This window comes from Halichoerus grypus, chromosome 6 (genome assembly GCF_964656455.1).
Source record: "Halichoerus grypus chromosome 6, mHalGry1.hap1.1, whole genome shotgun sequence".
Taxonomy (NCBI): domain Eukaryota; kingdom Metazoa; phylum Chordata; class Mammalia; order Carnivora; family Phocidae; genus Halichoerus; species Halichoerus grypus.
In genome coordinates this window covers 90805329-90811942 of record NC_135717.1, presented here as the reverse complement: position 1 = coordinate 90811942, position 6614 = coordinate 90805329, and positions in this window count along the sequence as shown.

The following is a 6614-nucleotide window of genomic DNA, read 5'->3' as shown; positions in this document are numbered from 1 at the left end:
CTTCTGTCTCCATTTCTATCTTTTTGATTCAGTTGTATAGATCAGGGACTAATATAGTTTTTCTGTAAAAATATTTAGACTTTGTGAACTAAAAGGCAAATGCGACTATGCTATGTAGGTACTTTTATAACAAGAGGGAAAACAAATGTCCACATTTTTTTATTGATGAAATTCAAAAGACAACAATAATAATGGAGCACAATTTTGTTTTTGTAATTCAGATCTACTAGGGAGAAGGATGGAATTTTATTCAAAGACTCCCATTTTGCTTAATTGGGGTTCAAGGTTAGTCTGCCCAATCATCAAATTTAGTGCAAATGTTCATTAGTTTTAAAAAAAGTTTAGTTTATGGCCCAAACAGTATCAAGTAACAGGTCAGATGTGGCCCACAGGCTGTAGGGGACTGAACTCTGGCATAGATAATTCGCATTTTGGCATAGGTTCAGTAAGTTCAACAAATCCTTTTGCTTTCCTTTTGCCTTCTTTACAAGCCCTAAATTAAAGGATCCCCACTAGAATGCAGACTCTGCAGGGCAAAGATCTTCATCTTTCTATCATTGATGTATACCAAGCACCTAGAACAGTGCCTGGCACATAGGAAGCCCTCAGTGAATATTTCTTTCATGAAGCAATGAATAAAATGTTTTCTGCTATTTGACATATAGATATTTGGACTAGAGGCACCTCACTAACTCTTAAGAGTCAGCATTCTGGGAGCCAAGAATTAAAAAGACCAAGGCATCCCATTTCACTTACTTCTGGGCATTCTATTTGTTTGTCCCACAAATACTCACTGCTTCTAGTGAATGGTCTACTGAAATGATAGCATGTTTCATGTCTGAAGAAATTTAATAGAAGGAAACCTTAAAGGCGCTGGGGGGGGGGTCATGATGCACTCTTTTTTCTGAAAATTAAAAAATGATCATTTGGTTTGGGTGACATCACATTGGTTATTCAGAGAAAATTAATTTAAAGATTAATTTTTCTGAGACACTGAGCCACAAAATGCTGTTTAACTCACAAACTTACCTTTGACCTCATTAATAGATGCTACAAGTTTTCTACTCTAATTATTCCCACATCTTGCTATTCATATTTTATTACTGGAAAAAAAGAGGAGTCCAACACCTGCTTCCAGAACAAACAGAACTTCTAGAGTCAGAGAATATTTCAAATGTTTTTCTAATTCAATCTCTTTCTTTTAAATGTGAAAAAATGAAGAGAGCAAGAGTAGGTGATGTGCAAGTGTGTCTCATGCAAGTTAGTGGCAAAACTGTTGTTGGAACCAATCCTTGGTTCTCAAATCTAATTATATTGCCATGAAATATGAGTTATAAAGAAAAAGTAAATTACATCCTGGTAGTTATCAAGTTTATAGATTTAGTAGCTCAGACAAGAAGTTAGCACAGCTCTTGTTTTCATGATGAATACAATGCATAGAAAGATAATATACAATCATTCCAGCAAATACTAAAACAAACAGTTTACATTTGGGCCAATAATATCGTCTGTTTTATAATCAATGCACCAATAGTCAGTTGATTAATTTTGATGAAACACTTGGTTGGGAACAGGGTGCAGATGATAATTCAAGAGAACAGACTGGGCACAGTTTGGGAACCAACTTGATTATGGAAGCAATAAGGCTATCCAAATATTTGTTCCTTGTCCCATCTGTCTCCTAAGCAGCTCATTGCAAATGAGAGGGAGAAGGCCAAGTTCACATACCCAGTATCACATTTTTTTATTTAGTTATAACTATTGCTATCATACTGAGTATATAACAGATTACCACTAATCTGGTAAAATTATGACACAGTAGAATGAATGCTGTTTTAATGTTGTAGAGTTTACAAGATGCTTTACATGTGTTCCAACTGAACCTCATAACAACATCATAAAGTGGGCAGATGTGGTAGATTGATTGCATAAATAGCCTAAATTCTTTCTCTCTCCATGCATCCATGCCCCTTCGCCATGTGACTTTGCAGTTCTCACTAATGAGGTTGAGTCTGTTTCCTAGCACTGTAATTCTCTGCAATTCTCACTGTAATTCATATGACCTCTTTTGGGGGGCCAATAGCATGTTATCTGACGGGATGAATGCAGAACCTTGAAAAGGTGCTTACGCGTTTCATTTCTTCCATGGCTCTTTGCCGTGGCCATGATGAACACACCAGGCTAGCCTACTGGAGGAAGAGTCAGCAAATTTTTTCTGTAAAAGATCAGATCGCAATTTTTTTTGCTTTTGTGGGTCAGGGGGTCTCTATTGCAAGTCTTCAACTACTCAGCGCTGCAATGCGACATGAAAGTCGCCAGAGAAAATAGGAAAATCAATGAGCACAACTGTGTCCCGATAAAATGTTTGCAAAACCAGCCCATGGGCTAGATTTGGCTGAAGAGCCATAGTTTGCTGACCCCTGTATCAGAGGATCAGCCACATGGAATAAAGATGAGTTGCCCCAGTAATCCTAGTTGAGATCATTTGGAATTAGCCAAGCTCCAGCCAATTCCCAGCTCCATAAGACAACCAGACTCACGTCCAGCAGCACTGCCTGGCCAATGTGTAGCTTAGAGCAGACACATGAGCAAACCCGGCCAACATCAGCTCAACCCTGCGGAATCATTTGCAAAGCCACTGAGTCATGGGTGATTTGTTACACAGAATTATAGGCAGAAGATTACTCATACAGTAGGTAAAGTATTAATTTTGCCATTTTAGAATTAAAGATGGAGCTTAAGGAGGTTAAATACCATGGTCATTATCTGAGGCATCCAGAAAGTGTCAGAGCCAAGACTCAGATATAGGTGTTTTCAAATCCAGTGTTCTATTCACTACACAAAACTGCTTCAATCCTTTGCTTTTCTTCTTTTGTTTGTTTACATGGAGATAAAGATATAGATATGTACAATTTAAGCTAAAAAATAAGAACTTCAGGCAGCTTCTTCTAACTCTTCTCTGCTTCCCCTTTTAGCTTTGAGCTATTAAAAATCATGTCACTCTGGCTTAAAGTTTGGATTATTTTCCTTCGATTGCTAATGCGCATCTCCTCCTCATGGTGTATCATAGTCTATATTGTCCTGGTTCATATTTTCTAAAACTCCAGTAAAAGGAAATAACTTAAATGGCCTAGTCTTGCACACAGTTCCTATTTCTCCATTTTATTGCTCCCATTTTATGCAGGGCTGTCAGACCTTTCTGAATTAAATGTGACTTAGGGCCTGTGCATCCTGACTGAGGGGGCTCCTAGGTTCTATAGCTCATCTGCAATCTTGTACTTGAGCTGTCAAGTGTGAGAGATTGGTGCCAAATTCAACCCAACATAGCCCCTTCCCAGAAGTCTGCCTTTGACAACTCCTCCTTGTCATATCCAACAGTTTACATAGGATATATAGTGAATAAAATACTCTGGAAGATACGAATGCAGAGGTGCTGTTTCCGCGGATAGCAGGAACACCTATCAGCTTCCCACAGGGCTGACATTTCAGGCTGGCAGGGAGGAGATGATCATGGGATTTTTGTGCTGCTGTCTCGAATTGGATTGGAGAGACTCCCAAGGCAAATTGCCTCACGTCTCACTATCTGCCTCCAAGAAGAGTCAGTGTGATGCAACTATGCAACTCAAAAAAAAAATTTTTTTTTTTTTGGTATTTATAAAGTAAAACCTTCAGGTGAATGGCTTATACAACCCATGCAGGAATCCCAAGGCTTGAGTCTCTCCACCTTAAAGTTGAGGCACCAGAAACTCCCTGCCCTTCTCCACACTGCCCGGGGAAATGTCTCGTTGTAGAATCATTGAATGTGAGAGCAGGAGGTAGGTGTTAGCAATGCTTGGGTGTTTCTGGAGGTTCCCCTAATTACGAGGAGCCAAAGGTTGTACCATTCCTTTTTGATAATTAATCTCCTAGCTGAACCTAGCACAGGTATAAGTCATTAGCTTCTGGAACATGAAGACACAAGAGGTGGACTCTCAGTCAGAGGAGAGATCAGATAGCTAAGGAAACAGGGAAAAAGAAGGACACGAAGATACGTGTTGACTGTGTCTGTCTAAGCACCCACACTGATGAGGGACTTGCATCAGATCAGACTTGGTCTTCCTAGATCCACCTCCCAGGCTGTTCCAAGTGTGGAGATGAATTTGGGATCCTGTAGCCAATGGACTATGAGTATTTTTAATCCCATTCATGAGATCTCCTCTATTTTGAAATGGAGATATCAGATTATTTTAGTCTTATGCCACTGAATGTCTGATTCATTGAACCCTCTTTGGTCTAACCCGTGCTCACCAAGTATGCTTTTTGGCCACACAAGCCTACCTGACATATGGAGACCCCTGGGCTCCGGAGTAACTTTAGAACCTCTGGCAGTGCTGCCTCAGAGAAAATCAACAGAGGCTTTCTGATCATGATTTCAGCTTCCAAGTCACCTTGACCATGGAGGCCGAATGGACTGACCTGTGGGATTCAGACCACCAGACCATGGGACGGTGACAAGCCTGAGTTTCGATGAATTCCCTACCATTCTAATTCAACTGCAGTCTCATTTATATTTTGGTTCTTATGAGTCTACCTCTCAGGACCTAATGCCCCCTATACCCGAAATAATAAATCTCCGAGCCTTCAAAATAGAGGGACTCATTCATTTGGCATTGATTAGATAAGGTTTCCTTAACCTTTTTTTTTTTTTTTTTAAGATTTTATTTATTTATCTGACAGAGAGAGACACAGCGAGAGAGGGAACACAAGCAGGGGGAGTGGGAGAGGGAGAAGCAGGCTTCCCGCTGAGCAGGGAGCCCGACGCGGGGCTCGATCCCAGGACCCTGGGACCATGACCTGAGCCGAAGGCAGACGCTTAACGACTGAGCCACCCAGGCGCCCCTTCTTAACCTTTTTTAAAGCACCAAGGCCTTTGATATACATGAATCTCTTATGTCCCACCACCTTTCAACATACCCAAGCCAAATAAGTACATCTTATAAATAGATGTCCCCACCTGCTAAGAAGACTCTATGTAATATGATAAAGCAATAGGGCTTGTGTCCTAATAATATAGATTCGATACCTATATACACTTGTGTGTACAGATACTAGCCGTAGAGATTTCCATAAAGCCTGCCCTACCCTCCAGCCCCATCTGAGAGTCCCTGCACCCTCCCCAACAAAACTCCCTTTACTGCCCTATAGTGTTGATAAGAATTACAGATAAATATCTTCTGATTTCTGCAGAAGGATCTCAACTTACTTATGATAGAGTTGGTTTAGGGTAAGTGAGGAGAGAGCAAGGCATGAGCGAAGGGAGATGGCAAAGCATGAAGCAATAACATGTTACCTAATCACTAAGTACCCATAATGGTTAGTACTGGTGACAGTGCTGGTACTTACGTGGGTGTGTGTGAGTGGGGTGTTTGTGAGTACAAGGTGCGTGGGTGTGAATGTTTACACGCACGTCTGTGTGCGTGAATGAGAACACATGTACAAAAATAAATAAAACATAATCCTCACTTTCAGAATTCTAATTAAGTGGCAGAAACATGAAAATATCCATCATACCCCTCACAGGTAACAGTGTTTAGGTAAACTGAGCACTCTCTTTCCTGTGTCTGTCCGATCACAGGTTAAAGTTGCTCACTGCAGACTTCACTCTAAAGACCAGGCTATCATGTGATCAGGTGAGACTTGTTGCAGGAGAGACTAGACCAGTGAATAGTCTACCCCTTCATCCACCTGTTGCCATTAAAACAATTCCATTAATAAATCCCCCAACATCTACAGCTTCTCTTGTGAGGGAAAATACAGTTAGAAACCATTTAAAATTATCTTTACAACTATTATTCAAACTTGAGAATTGAAGTAGGTTATCTCTGGGTGTTTTCAGTTTTTCTTAAGTGTGTTCTGCACATAACACATAGTTCTTATGCCTCTGAGAATATAAAACGTAAATGTCCTTTTTTATCCTGATAATTGTCTAGTAATGGGTATCAAATATTAGTAGCTGACCTATCCTAACCATTAGGATAGCAGCCACAGTCCACTCTGCTTCTACTCTGAGAAGCATTACCAGGGAAGTAGAAATTTTAAGAAAACAGTGAGAAAAATGACCATGGTTAAAGAGATCTCACACGAAGCTAGGAAAAACTCAAGTAACTGAATCTTTATGACTGATAGATTACTCAAATAATTTTACACATGGAGGACACTTTATTGTTTAGAAAGTACTTTTTTTATATGCTTCACACACATAGATCATTGGACCTTCAAAAAAATCTAACAAAAAGTTTGAGGAAACTATAGCTCAGACAAGGTAAATAGATTGTTCAAATCCAAAGAGCAGTGTGTGTGTGTGTGTTTATGCAGGTAAATCCAATCCTTGAATTTTGGGCTTTTCACTCCTAAGCTCATGGTCTTTTCCATTACTTACACCACAAGCTTTTCTGAAGCCAAGACCCATGATAGGCAAAGCTGCTTTTAATGTTAGAAAAAATAAAATAAAATAAAATAAATAAAATAATAAAAGAGAGAAACTTGTAAGAATTCTCTGTAGTCCAATAGGTACTGTTTGTGGACTTCAGAGTTGCTCAAATTATGAGACTTAAAATATTACACAATGATTTTCT